Source organism: Puntigrus tetrazona, chromosome 17 (assembly GCF_018831695.1).
Source record: "Puntigrus tetrazona isolate hp1 chromosome 17, ASM1883169v1, whole genome shotgun sequence".
NCBI classification, from domain to species: domain Eukaryota; kingdom Metazoa; phylum Chordata; class Actinopteri; order Cypriniformes; family Cyprinidae; genus Puntigrus; species Puntigrus tetrazona.
In genome coordinates, this window is record NC_056715.1 from 12685668 (window position 1) to 12701378 (window position 15711).

At 38.7% G+C, this 15711-nt stretch overlaps 1 pseudogene; it reads left to right on the plus strand.

The window, feature by feature from the left end:
• The window catches only part of LOC122361995, a 37776-nt pseudogene that overhangs the window by 12659 nt on the left and 9406 nt on the right, over positions 1-15711 (plus strand).

A 15711-nucleotide genomic window follows, 5' to 3' on the forward strand; every position in this document is an offset into this window, starting at 1 on the left:
GAAGTATCCAGTTATCTACATCAAAAACAAGTGTTTGGTTGACCGGCTTCAAACCAGTTTCCGACCAGCCTGCTAGTCTTTTAATTTCTTTCATTCCCCTCCGACTGACTTGTTTTCAACATTTACCTCTTGTGTTCTGCTAAGTGCAGTGTTGTAGCTAGTTGCGCGGGGCTTTTCTCACCCCTGCCCTGTAATTTAAAGATCTCTAAAGCACAGCAGGTGCACTGGCCTCAGATCAGAGTTGCCAACAGCGCGAGCGAGATTGATTAGAGCCATTGGTTTTCTGCAAACACTCAACATCTCACTGTTTCATAAATATATCAAAATGTTTAAGCACACTCGCTTAGGAGAGGACAGCAGGCGTGTAATTTCAGAATAATTTACACCGTAATCAGCATCTGGGTTCATTGTAGTGCTCAATAGTCTTGGAAAAGATGTGGTTTCGCTTAGCGAGAATTATGAAGCAGATGCTTAATGATAGCAGTTAAAGTTTCAGATGCAAGCAGATCTTTGAGTTGAGAAAAGAGGTTTTGACAGGGTAGACTGCAGGAGTTCTCTGTGGATTTTTGTGCGTCTGCGGCAGTGATTTACTGGGGAAAAGAAGAAAAGTGCAGTTTAGGCAGGAAGGATTTGTTGTGTGCTCAAATTTGAATTGATAAGGAGGGCTTTAGGGGTCGGGTAGATGCTGGGAACAGAGCAAATCATTTGGTAATCAGGAAAGTTGAGTGAAGAGTAAAAGCTTTGATTGCGCTATGTAAATACGGACATGTGTTTGTTTGCATGTGTTTTTTATGCATGGCTGTATCTGTGCTCACTCTTATCCCAACAGCACTTTTTGAGAGTGGACTGGCACGCAAATCTCATGCTCATGTGTGCCTCAAACCATCTCTGCATGCCAGGCCATACAAACCAATCTGGCTTTTGCATCCGCCATTCTTCACCACGCCAAGTGCGCTTAACCCACTTGACCTGATGCCAGCTTCTCCGAGCTTAGCCCGTGCCATTCCAAGCTCTCTGTCCCCAATGCCAATCCCTCTTTAAACCAAAGTCCTTTCCTCTGTCACATTACTATTCTAGCCCTCGCTGCTGCAAACGGCTCATTGCACAAACTACAACACCCCTTAAATGTCATTTTTGGATCATTAGCTTTTTCTTAGGGTGTTTAAGATACAGTGTGTGTCGCTTCCATTTGCAAATGTCATGACTTTTACTTCCAGACGCCCCTACTGATTGGTCTCTTTCAACTGTAATCCCTTTAAAGGCGGCATTAAAACTCGCATGCGCTTGATTGTGCCCCAGCTTACTGCTACACTGCTGGCATCTGTGAGAATTGCAGAATACCAGGGGCTTGTTGCAAATCAGTGTTTTGGGGCTAAATTGCTTGTGTCTGTTTTATTGTCACTAAACTGACTTTGTTGATTCGCAATAAAGCACTGAAGTCTCGATAGAGGTCTGTCTGTTTCTTTTGTGGGTGAATTATGATGGTGTATGTGCAGTCCTATAATAAAGAGAAGTCAAAATGCAATCTATTTAATGTCTTGATTGTTTCTCTTAGACTAGTTTTTTTCAAAATGAGGTCTGAAAGGGGGCATTAATTCATATTGCATGTTTAACACAGTCATTTAAAGTTTGTTACACGCATTTAAAAACTTTGCCTTTCCCCCCAAAACTTTACGCACAGTTCCATGTATTGCACACACAAAATGCAAAATACCTCACATCTCTTGCTAAATAAAGCACTGCATTCAAAATATCATAAGCACGTCTCAAAAGCAAACCTTTGAAAACACTGTAGCATTTGCTGTAATATTAGTTCTTGTTAGATTTTTGTGTTACATAGAGAATTGTGTGTTGCAAAAATTGTTTTATGGTGTATGGTTTTGGAGATTTGGTTGTTCTGGTGTTTGAGTGTCAGGTTTTCAAAATTGTGTGACAAATAAGATTTTGTGTTTACACAGTTGAAAAAAACTGTAAAACTGTTTTTTCATACATACATTCATACATATACATACTGTACATACATAGAAAGAAAGAAATTATTTATTTGCTTATTCATTCACTAATTTTTATTTATCTCTGTATTTAACAATAAATACAGACACACACATTCATCCATCTATAAATATATGAATAAATAATTACATCAAATCAGATTTAACAAAATACCAAAGTTATATCAAAGTTAATCTTATAAGATTCTATTATTATTATTATTTTTATATATTTTTTTAATTAATTCAATATTTAAATAAATTATCAGATCAGATTTTTAGTTTCTGATAAGAATTCTTTCAGAATTTTTACATTTATTTTATTAATTCTTTTATTTATTTAATTTTTGTTCGTATCTATGTCATTTGCAGTCATTTATGTCTTCGATTGTCTCATTGTTGTCTGCTTTAGACATTTTAAGAGAAACAAAGCAGATACTTAAATGAAATGAGAGAAACCAATGAGTAATACTCTACAGTCCGGGTGTTGTGTTTTTAGGCAGGGTGCAGTGAGGACACAGGGGGAAGTATGAGGACAGACCCAGAAACCCCCTCGCAGGAGTCCAGAGTCCACCTCCATGCGTTTGGCTCCCACCACAAAACCCCAAACAAGCAGTCACTTACCCCCAGGGAGCGCAGATGTTCCCGGCAAACAGTTTCTCCTCCCCACACCTCCCTCCATCCTTCCCTCCCGTTTTCCTCTCTTTCATCTGCAGAGTTTATTTTGCCATACTGGCACCGATGACAGAACGGCTTCTTGTCTGAGTCATGGATGTTTGATTCAGGCCCGTGTTCCTGTGTTTGCTCGCTGAAGGTGAGCGCTGAGGTTGTCTTTGATGAGCGCGGGTGGCGGCGAAACAGTCGGTCCCAGCGGACAGAGCTGAGGTGTTAAAAGCGCGAGAGTTCATCAGCAAACTCTTCAAAGGCTCCCGGTCAAGGGTGCATGAAAGTGAGAGGGATGTGACATGCATGTGGCTGCACACGTCTGTTTGACAACCGTTTTTGATGTGGATGAAAGATTGTGGCATTAGCTGGGAAATATTATTCAGCACTGAAGAGCTTGGTAGGGATGAGTATCCACTCTGTTGAATAAAACAGTAAAAGTACTTAGTTTTTTGCGGCATGTTATGCTTCAGATGCAATCGTTTTCTTATCCCTATCAGGCTGTTTAACTAGCTTAACCAGCTAGAAATACTTGGTCAGTCAGCTTTATAGTCAAGAGAGCAGTTTTTCCAACTCCAAAACCAGCATAAATAAATATTTGTATCATAGAAATATATAATTTATTGAAATAATAAATTATTAAAATAATCACTGACTACTGTAGTAAGTGTTGTTTATTACAAATTAAATAATCTGAATAAAATTTGCATAAAAAAAATGTTATTTCTTTCTTCAACTGATTATTGTGTAATCTAACACTTTAAAATGGTCCTTTGCCATACATTTTAAATTAAAATTAAACTAAATAAATTAACTAAATTAGGATCTTATGGGAACTTCATAAAATAATATAAAAAGCAATAAACTATAATTTAAATTCAATTAAACATGCTCAATGTCACGTTTGCTTACACCTGACTTGAATATTTCTTTTATTTATCACCCCGACTATTTTTTTTATGCTTTAAAATGTTACTTTAAATTACTATTGAAGTATTGCTGAATTTCGTGCCAATTTGTATTTATATACCGGTATATATGGAAATTTGACATTTTAAAAAAATATATAATTTTAGTTTCCTTAATATCATTTTAGTTTATTTCAAGAAACATAAATATATATATAATGTTTCAATGTTATTACCAAACATAACCATATGCTGTAATTTTTCAGCACAGACATGTAACACCCATTAACCTTATGATTATTAATGTTTTAATCCTCTCTTCACATGCATGCATGCATACACTATTAATCTGCAGGAAGAGCCGCTTTCGCTTTTTCGAAAACACACAAATTCAAGGACATCCATTTATTCAGCGTTGCGCATATTTATGAGTGCATAGCAAATACGCACTTTGTTGTTTAGCTTGTTTGTTGGGGTGAGTTAGTGAACTGAAGACTCTGGCAACAGACCATGAAGGATCTTCTGCAGTGCTCTCCAGTGAGCAGAGCCCAGACCCAAATGAGTTTCATTTGCTCTCCTCTCAGATATCTCACCTCGTCTCGCTCCCTGCCCGAGGCAGCCGCCCCAGACCGAGGCTGTCATGTGATCGTCCGCTGCTCTGCTTCATCTGAAAGAGCTCTGCCTTTGTGTCCGCGGCCTCTGCAGTGACCGCGGTCAGGCTGAGGTCACACCCGGTGCTGGTTTGTTTATAATCGTGTATCGGTACTGATGAATTAACATGAATAGTACCATATGGGCTTATGCTTAGCTGGCTTAGTGTTCTATCACGTAGAGGACCCGGGCGTGAATGTCACGGTGGAAGGTCATATGCTAATTCGCTTTGTTTTGTTGTCATTTTTCTGCTTGTAGAAGTAATGCCAGTAATGACTTTGGGAATTTGAACACTTGAAACTTTTTATGCTTGGCTGGGTTGCTGAGATTATGCACCATTATATCCAGTGGCCTCTTTTTCTCTTAATACTAAGTTATTGCTAAAATCCTTTAGTTTTAAAAATTGATTTGGCTAAACAAACATTTGGTCGGAAGCTTTTTATTGGCTAAGATTACCGCTCAAAAGAGCCTTTGCGTGAGGTCCAGGCTTGCTTATGACTTGTGCGGACATGCTGTTAACCAGCAAAACAAAGTTAGTAAAGATGATTGACCAGCATGATTGTTCAGATGAGAGTTTGCTGACCTCATGAGAAAATGTTATTAACTTATAAAATATTACATTAAATAAAACCAACACAAAAAAATGAAATAAAATAAACCAAAAATATATGTGGTTTGGCGGGAGAAGGAGCACTCGAGAATTAAATAAACTTAAAATGATTTAATCCAATAACGGGCAAAATAATATATACAGGCAGACAGGACATAAACCACATGTAGGTAACCTCGACGTTCGGCCAAACGTGAAATCAAAACACACAGGACTTAAATACACAAGGTAATTGACTAAATTAACAAGACACTGCTGAAGACAATAATACAATTAATAGGAAGGTAGGGCACAGAGAGCACATGGCACGAGACAAAAACAATAAACAAAGAGTCCAGAGACATGACAATATGAAATCCTTAATAAAAATTCTAAACAAACAAAAGATAAATAATAAATAAATGCCCTGTAATTTAAAAATGTACAAAAAAATAAATGAAATTTAAAGTAAGAAGCCCGATGGGGATAACATAATAAATAATAAATAAAATATATATTTAATAAATTTTCACTTTCCTTTTTTCTTTGTGAACAGGTACCCGCTCCCACGGTGTTCAGTACGTGTAGTAAGAAGGATCTGGTGGCTAGTCTGGAGAAGGGGGTGGGCATGTGTTTATACAATATGCCTGAAGTCAAAATGCTCTACGGGGGACAAAAATGTGGCAACGGCTACATTGAGGAAGGAGAGGAGTGTGACTGCGGAGAGCCGGAGGTATGAAGACTCACACACATCAAAGACCTTTTTACGTCACAACAAAGCAGACCGCTGCTAGGATTAGCAGATCTGAACCAGGTCCATATCTAGTCTTTGGTGATGTCTGGAATTTGATTTGGTCCGTTTAATATTCACAGGCTAAATCATGGCTTTCGATATGGATATGTCAGTAAATGTCAGTGAATCGCTTTTATTTATATAGCGCTTTTAACAGTACATTTTATGTCAAAGCACTTAACAGTATTGAATAGGAAATAGAGTGATAGTTATGTATATTGATTAAACACTTCATTTTCTATTAAATGCGCATCTAAGCAAGACAGCGCCAAGAGACCAAAACCCCATACATGACAGAATGGCGAAAAAAAACCTTTGGAGGCCAGTTGGGGGCCAGTTCCCTATGTTTATAGATTTGAACTATACATATACTACTTTTTAGTAGTCAGATTTTTCTTATTTTTTTAACGCCAGCTTTATTTTTGGTTCCAAATGAAATTAAAAATATTTTTAGATCATTTATAAATATAAAATGGGATGCATATAAAATGCCAGCTGCACTGTTATTACTGAATATAAAAATTACAGTGAAAAAAAACCCCTCTAAAAGTACTGCCGAAAAAGCGACTGCCATGTCACTAATCTTATTTCAATTACTGCAGGGTGTCTTTGAAATGATTCATAGTGTGAAATTCCATTTACTTTCAAATCATTAATGCCCTAAAAACAGCTAAATATTCTGCACAGGAAAGTTCTGTGCATTTCTGACCTATTCAAATAAATGTTGCAGCTCCCGTCAGAGTTTGTGACGTAAAAGAGCTATTAGGACCCGGGTTCGAGTCCAGAACGACGTCATCTGTGCGGCCTGATCCCATTCCACCTCTCTGTTTCCCTTCCTGTCTGTCTCTTCTGTCCTATAAATAAATACTAAAATGTCCCCTAAATATCATGTAGTAATGGAACTGGAGACTTCAAAAATGGTCTATGTAATTTAGATGTCATGCAGGCATATTGTGTCAATGCAGACCTGAGGAAAAAAGCCTGGCCTGAACTTTAAAGTCTAGGATCTTGTTATAGGGGAAAGTTTGCTTCAGAATGGCACCCGTGAGCTCCAGTGATCTCACCGGGGGGAACGAGGGAGGAAGCGGGTAAAGAGCAGAGAGGAAGCCCAGCAGCGGGTCTTGAGTGTTGGGTAGAAGGATGAGAGAAGCCCATCCCCCATCGTTTCACACTAGTGATGGTAGTTTTAGAGAAAACAGCAGGTCTGTAAAGAGATTTCTGTGACTCTGAGGAGCAGTTGGAGCCAGAGACTGACCGAACCCAGCCCAACCCTCCAGCACCTTCCACACCAGGACCTTGTTAAGAGTGGGAGAAAAGGAGTGAAAGAGAGGAATAAAAAGTCCCATAGAGGTTGTGTGTGTGTGTGTGTGTGTGTGTGTGGTGTATGAAGCTACATTTTAGTGCTTGAGGCCTTAATGAGCTTCTTGTGTACTTTTGGAGAAGAACAAAGCTCACTATGCCTCACTACAGCAACAAAACATGATTTTTAGTCTTCAAAATTCACCTCTTCCTCTCTCCCTCTCTTTTCTGAGATAAATGTCCTCTTTCCTTCAATTGTGCTTGGACTCTGACGTTCCCATCACTTCCAGTCTCGGGTCAGTGATGATGTCACTCACTTAGACACGTACACACATGAACACGGTTCACTGATACCAGGGGTTCAGAGTTTGAGAAAACAACATCTTTTTTTCAGAACAATGCATGGACCACTAATTTAAACCAGACCATGTCGACGCACTCGCATACACAAACCTACAGTAACGTTTCCAAACATTTTTTTTTTGTTACCATGGATGCAAAGAGCCGGTTGACAGAAGGGAATTTCCTAAAAGAATATGAGCTCCACACCTGGAACTAATATTTAATACAGTGATCACACTGGGCGACTGTTCAGACTTTTTTCCCATTGTTTTTCTGTAACCCCTAATTATCTAATATCAAATTAAAGGGGTCACAGCCTGTGCTATTGTAGCATTTTATTTTTCCCTTAAAGTCTGCTTATTATGTTAGTCAAGGTTTTTCCTGCATTTAAAACAATTGTAATTCAGCTTTTTGGCCATTTTATACAATTATCCAACTTCATTTTGACAATTAACCATCTTCACTTAAACGATCTCTATTAAAATATTCTAAGCTTTTTGTAATTTTCGTATTATTTAGCTTTTTTCATTTTTTGCCGATGCTTTGTTTGCTTTGCTTTTTTACTTTTTTGTTCTTTGTTTACTTGCCCTGTTTTGTGCTTTGTTTTTATTTTTCATACTTTATTTTCAGTTTTGTTGGGTTGTTCTTTGTTTACTCTGCTTGTTTTGCCTGTTTATTTCTTTTGTCTTGCTTAAACTCCAGGACTACAGTTAAATAAAGTGTGCTATGAGTGACTGGTTGATACAGTGACACACGTGCCTTCAAATCTGTCGTCATCCCTGTGTTTTCTTCAGGAGTGTCTGAATCCCTGCTGCAACGCTACAACCTGCACCCTCAAGGGAGATGCTGTGTGTGCCCATGGACAGTGCTGTGAAGGCTGCCAGGTACTTTTGTGAATCTCTCTTGTCCCTCTATCCTCTTCATTCATTCTTTCTCTGTGTGTAATATAAAGGCGTGGAAATCGCATTCTCTTTGCCCCATTAATAAGTGTAACATGAACCAACATTTGCACTCCAAACATAGTCACTCAGTTTCCTCTCAGGCCTCCAGACACATAAATCTGAGCGCTCGGCTCGTTCACTTACTGGGGAAAAAAGCCAGAGCAGGGCCCTCCGGAACAGACCCCAGAACAGGGATGCGTGTTCGCGCAGATTTTACAACAAACTACAATAAGCTTTCAACATAGTGCTTCGTTAAATGAAAATAGCAACTAAAAGAATTTAATCTTGCCACTTTCTCGGACCGTATTTAGTTTCTTAGTGCCAGTTAAGGGAATCGTTTTTGGAGAGCTTTTTCCATGAACTACTGACTACTGTCTTTGTAATTCGTGCAAAGCTTGTCTCTGCGTGACTTTGAGTTTATCCCATAGTGCTTGCATTGAAGTTGAGGGTATATTTCTCTTTGCTTTATTTTGAAGGAAATCTCCATTAGGTGACACAGTGCACTTTAGGTTGGCTCTCTGTTGTTGTCTTAAGCCTTTTGTTCCTGTGTGTCTGTGCAGTTAAAACCAGCTGGGACTCCTTGTAGAGAGTCCAGTAACTCCTGTGACTTACCCGAATTCTGCACCGGAACAAACCCCCACTGCCCTGCCAATGTGTACTTGCACGACGGACATGCGTGCCACAATATGGATGGTTACTGCTACAACGGCATCTGTCAGACTCATGAGCAGCAATGCATCACTCTGTGGGGACCAGGTTGGTACCTCTGTAGATTCAATATGCGGATATCTGCAGGGTTCCTAGGCTTATTTGGTTGACTAAAATTGATTGTGGGGTTCCGCGGGTATATATTTCATTAATCATATATTTTTGACGCTGTAATTCTATATGTAACCATTGTCAAACCAGAACTTCCAGCATGCATTCATACGGCAAGCTCAAGCAATACGAAAGCTCACACTGATTGCTGTTATTTATTCCATATGTCTGTTCATACTTCCAAAAGGATCCAGGCCACAGTCTGACATATGTTAGTCTTTCATCTGTTTTTGGTTTTTATACAAGCTGAAACAAGATGGAAGGAGTGTACAGTGTCACATTTCCTTATGCTGTTTTATTTTCATTCTTTCTTGTTTTCCAGGAGCAAAACCTGCCCCGGGAATCTGTTTTGAAAGAGTAAACTCTGCAGGTGATCCCTATGGAAATTGTGGAAAAGACTCCAAAGGTTCTTTTGCTAAATGCCAAGCAAGGTACAGTTAGGTCGTGATACTACAGCACTTTGCTCTTTAACCTTTTTCTTACCATACGATTAGATTGACTTTTCAAATTTTCTTCAATTTTACATTATTTGCCTTTTGTTTTGTGCTTGTTTTTGTCGTTTTGCTCGATTGGCAAAACTACACTTTCTGTTTAGTTTCTGTTATGTTCTGCTTCATTTATTTTGCTTTGATCATTTGGTTTTGTTTGTCTCTGCTTTGCTTTTCGTTTTGCTTGTTTGATGCACTACCGTCCTCTTTTGTTCGTTAAACCATTTCTTTGCTGCTTCGTAACGTTTTTCAGCTTAATTTTGTGGTACCTCGGCAATGCAAAAGCTTAGCTTTTATAGTGTCGATACAGCGTGCATAATTAGAACCAGTGACTGACAAGGAAATAGCTGTGTTCGTGCCCATTCTCAAAACAAAAGAATATTAAAATAAAGAACGTTAAGTGTAAAATGGAGAATAGTATTCCTTAAGGTTGTTCTGATTCATTCATATCACTTGCTGTCTAATTGTTATGGGATGGCCCATCAAACACGTTGTAATGAATGTAATTTTATTAATTTCTTTGTAGCTGTGACATTATTATTCAGAGACTGTGGCAGCCCCATGGTTTTGCATGTAATCTCTTGTCACTATTAATTACACTCTTAGCTCCTCACAGATGAGTGAGAGGGTGTGAAAGGCGAGATTACCTCAAGACAACACAATCTCCTCTCGGTTTTCCATGCGTTTTATCGCCTTATCGCATTTATTCAGTGTAAAAACATTTAGCACTGTTGTGGCATGCTCACTTCTTGTATTTTGTCTACGTGGTTTAAACAGGGATGCTAGGTGTGGGAAAATTCAGTGCCAAGGAGGTGCCAACAGGCCGGTGATCGGAACCAATGCGGTTTCCATAGAGACCAACATACCTCTGCAGGAGGGTGGGCGTCTTCTGTGCCGCGGGACACATGTGTACCTGGGTGACGATATGCCTGATCCAGGACTGGTGTTGGCAGGCACTAAGTGCGCTGAGGGAATGGTACGACAATAAATCATTTTAGAGATTATTTGTGTCATCGAGAAATTATGCTATTGGTTTATCAGCTAGGCTGAGATTATATTTGGCCATTTTTCATTGACCATTTGTTTTGCTTTCGTGTTAGTTTGTTTGATCATTAACCTCACCAACGTGTCAGTTTCAACATCCGTATATTGTTACACGCCTTTTACGCGAATACTCGATTTTGATTGGTCAGTCGCCACATTCCATAGTTTGTTATTCCCAGATAACGACCGGTAAAACTAATAACACAGGCTCATTCCGGGCACTACGAATCACCTTGACCGTTTGTTAATTATACATATCACTCCGCTGCCACTGACTGTCTGGCTTAGTAAAATATTATAACCTTATTATGATTATTTCTTTGGTTTTAAGCAAATACGTAAATTTCATTTGCGCTCTATTTTACAGCATGTGAAGTTACATGTTCTTACCGTGCATAAAAATAACAAAAAAATCAGTCGACCGGTAGTTAAAGCCAATAATATATATGTTTATTTCTTAACCTGTATTTCTCTCTTTCTCTCTCTCATCATAACAGATCTGTTTGAACAGGCAGTGTCAGAATGTCAGTGTCTTCGGAGTGCACAAGTGCTCTGGGAAGTGTAACGGAAGAGGGGTAAGGTTGCTTCCACTGTCAGTCGAAATTTCCTCAAATCTGCTGGAAACGTTTTTTTTTTTTAATCTCTTTAATTTTTCTGACATTAGTTATCAGGCATTAGGCTCATATTGGAGTAGGGAACGCAGACAGTAAGTCAGCGCAAATTATTTCCCTCCACTGAAAGTCTCGCCTTTTACAGAAATGTCCATTTCATTACATTATAGCTGTCTGCCGGGGGGACAGCATGTGCCCATAATAGCACTTAGCTAACTAGGTGCACACACTATAACTTCACTTGAACTAGATTACTGAATTACAAATTCGAATGAAATAGCAGTTAAAAGCAGAGATAAGACACTGATACTGTTCTAAATTAGATTACATCATAACCTTGTGTCAGTCGTGGTCATTCATGGAAGCTTGATACATTTAAAGGGATAGTTCACCCAAAATGAAAATCTGTCATTTACTAATCTTGCTTTTTTTTTCTTGTATGACCCGTATGACTTTCTTTTATCCAGGAAAAACTGGATAATGAGGAGGAATGTAGGGAACCGTTAATATGTCCCTTCCCTATAGCAACATTTCAATATTCTCCCTATAGAATATCGCAGCTTGCACCGTTCTCAAAACTTCACTTTGTGTTTCAAGAAATAAAATCATAAAGATATGAAAACAACATTCGAATAAGTTCCGATTTTAGGTAAACACCGTTGTTTTCCGAGCATGCTGGGTGACTTGAGGCTTGTCTCAGCTGTTGAGGTACTTCAAAATCAATCTCTGTCATTCCAATAAGGTTATAAGAGTCATATTTAATTCATTTGTGTACCATTTAAAGTGCCATTCATCATGCACATGCGCTGTTTTGCCAGAGGACTGCTGAAATGTAATCGTTAAACGTTGTGGCCAAGAACACCCCCGCATTGTCTTTTGCATTTGCACCCACTGTCATCTCCGGGGGGCACGCGTGCAAGCGTGTAATGTTTTATTTATTCTCTCTTGTTTTTTTGCTTCCTAAATTGGAATTCTTATTTTTGTCTGTAGGCTGTGCAATTGCATCCATTTTTTTTCTCCAAGTTCTATTTCCTTACTGGATCTGCGCTGCAAGACGAATTGATCACTGTTAATAAAGATGTTGGTGGCTCTGTAAGCATTCTGGGAACCTGGATGCTACGAATGCTAGTTGTTTTTTAAGCCGGATCGACCCCTTAAAGGCCCAGGCCTAGAACAATAGAAGACCACTAAATACTGAGACCAATACTAGACCCCTTGAGCCTCACGCCGAAAACCCCAAGACCTCGAATAATACTAAACCACTGAGGTCATTGGTTTCTAGTCTTGAGAGGTCTCAAGATCAACCCCACAAAAAAAAGACTCGAACAATCTCATTAATCCTTGAAATTTAAGAGTCTGTCTGCTGAGAGGGTCTGTTTTTTAAAACCAGGAAGCTGGATGAGAGAGTTTGAGAATCTGAAAAGTTTCTTCATGTTTTTATGGCGGGAAAGACGTAGCTGCATGACATATAATATGCAGACAGTGATTTAAACATCAAGTGACATCAATCAACTTATGCAGCGACCCCTGACACATACCCTGATGGAAAAATTTGATGCATTTTTGTGAAAATGGAAAATGTTGCCCTTGAATGCAACATTGAACAGAGCAGCCATGAACTGAATGCTCATGAGGAGATTTCATACCATTATCCCCCAGAATTCCTTAAACATTGAACAGCGGGGGTGTTGCTGATAATGTCCAGCAGGAAATTTGATCAGGAGGTTTGAGCTGCATGTGGCATTGATGCCAGTTGCTTTATGTTTACAGGAATGTAACAACAAGAAGAATTGCCACTGTGAAGCTCACTGGGCACCTCCTTTCTGTGATAGGACGGGGTTTGGCGGCAGCGTCGACAGCGGACCAATGAGACAAGCTGGTAAAGTGACGGACAACTGCACTTTTTCAATTACCTGCTAGCGCAGTATGCATTACACTAACATTGCATGACATGCTGCAGTGCCTCTGTGCTCCTTTCCATTCAAAGTTCAGAAGCATACTCTTTTTTTTTTCATAATTTATTACAGAAACAACTTTTAACTTGAAATGAAACAAATGCGGCCTTAGCCACAAATTAGTTACAAATCTGTCAATCTCTGTCTGTACTTCTGTTGTTCTCTATCATTCTAAGAAATTTCAGACAACTCAGCACAAAGAAATGGAACAAAACCGCATTTTCTTAAACCTTTATTTGTTTATTTATTTATTTATTTATTTTTCTGAACTTTATTTCAACTCTACACAAAGAAATAATGCAAAATGACCATCCTTAGTCACAATAAGGTTACACATTTACAAAAGTATTTACATTTATTAAGTATTTGCATTAACATTTATTAACTATTATTATATCGAAAATATATGTATTTATTTCAGAAACAGCTGTACACAAAGGAAGCAAATTTATGAAAATTGACCATCCTTGGTGACAGATAAGTTATACATTTACAAATGCATTTACATTTATGCATTTAGCATGTACTTTTACATAAAGCAAATTACAAGAGTAACAAAGCAATTTGTTTACACGATGGCATATTTATTTATTTATATTAGACCTATTTCAGAATACATTACATTTTGCCTGACTAGGAGCGTTTCTGTTTGCCAACATGCATGAAGTCTGTTTCGACTTTTCGGCCTTTGTGCATTCAGATTTCCCAGCTGTATCGCTTGAGGAAGTGCACTAGCTCTAACCGCTTTCATTCCCTCTGTGACAGCCGCATCGCAGGTAGAACAGCGCAGCCCGAAAGTACAATGTACTTACAAAACCCATTAAACGATTTTCCAGTGGAAAAGCATAACAGCATTGACGGGACACGTCATTGATTTACTGGTGGAAACCTGAAGCACAGCGCTTAGATGTCACTCAGCACACATTCAAGAACTTTGAGACAGCTTGTAAAAGCAATGCAGGTGGAGACACAGAGGGAGGTTGATCGATTCTTTTTCTTTCTAACCTGACTCTGACTTCTTGTGTTTTTCCTCTCTGTGCCATTCTGTGCCGTGCTGTACAACAGATGTGCGAGTGTGTGTATTAATGTGCGTGCTGTCCTATGTGACAACAGCTGACAGCAGCGCTGTGGCCGTGGGCGCGCTGGTCACCCTCCTTTGCTTGCTGTCGGCGGGACTGATTGTGTGCCTGAAGAGGAAAGCGCTGGTTCAGATGCTCTGCATCAATAAGAAGAGCGCCATCCAAAAGCTCAGGTACTGTCAATGGTGCGGTTTCCAAAATGTGTTTGATCCTGGATTCCTGCTGGTTTCCATCCAGGGACACCCAAGAGTCCCTAGAGTTTTATTGAAGCTTAAGGGAATTAAGTTTCGAGTTCAGTTGAAGTTCAAATCGACAGCAATTCGGGGCATGAGGCAGTTTGGCACAGAAAATAATTTTGACTTGTTTCCTAAAAAAAAACGAATTCATGGTCAGAGTAACACACTTACAATAGAAGTAAACTGGGCCAGCATTCCAGAGGGTTTAAAAGTCTAAATGTGATGCTTGTATTTTTGTTAAAGCGCTTGAATTATTCAGTAAAACCCTGTCTATAATTCAAGCTTTAAAGCTGTCTAAATCACCCTTTTGAGGTGAGAATAGTTTTCTTTGTGGATGAACTTATGTAATTCCTCTGGGTGGAGTCTGCTACCTCTAAAAAGCTCTATACACTTTACAAGTCCTTTTCTCGTATTATTGAGTGTTTTCAGAGAAAGCTATGGGGTTTAGTCATCATGACATTGATGATTAAACAGGTAGGGTAAGGTCACTACACTACGGTACAGTTTGGGGTCGGGAAGATTCATTAATGAAGGTCTCTTACACGTTCTGCATTCATTTTGATTTAATACAGTACAAAATTCTGAAATACTATTACAAATGAAAATACGGTTTGTCTTTGTGAATACGTTTTCAAAATGTAATTTAGTGGCAAAGCTGAATTTTCAGACCTTTACACAATCCTTCAGAAATCATTCTGATACGCTGATTCATGCTTAAGATACATTTTTTTTTTATCAACAATGAAAAGAGTTGTGCTCAGAATCTCAGTATGCTTTAATGACAACAAATTTCAAAAGAGCAGCATTTATGTGAAATGAAAAATCTTTTGTAACATCATAAAAGTCTGCTCTCACTTTTGATCAATTTATTGCATTCTTGCTGAATAAAATTTTTACATTTTGTTTATATACATATTTACCCCAAACATTCTGTCAGATCAAGCAAAATGTTATTACAGATATTTACTGCCTTGCCTTTGTTTACTTACACTGAACATGATTTCCGCTCTTTAAACATAATTAAAAATCACGACAGATGCTGCAATAGAGCTTAATAAAAAATGTACCTCCCTACTGTACTAATTATATTCAACATACCTAAAACATGAAAGTTTTTGTAAATTTTTTTTAAACTTTACAGATCAGTAGGGCGAAAGCAAGCTCCCAGCCCCCCACAGACACAGTCGGTGTTCAGGGTCTCTCCTCAGCACAAGCCCGCCTCTTTACCTTTACACTCCCGCTGTGACAAGGTAAGTGTGATGCTCATCAACATGATTAGAACGTCCAAAATGTGTCATAATA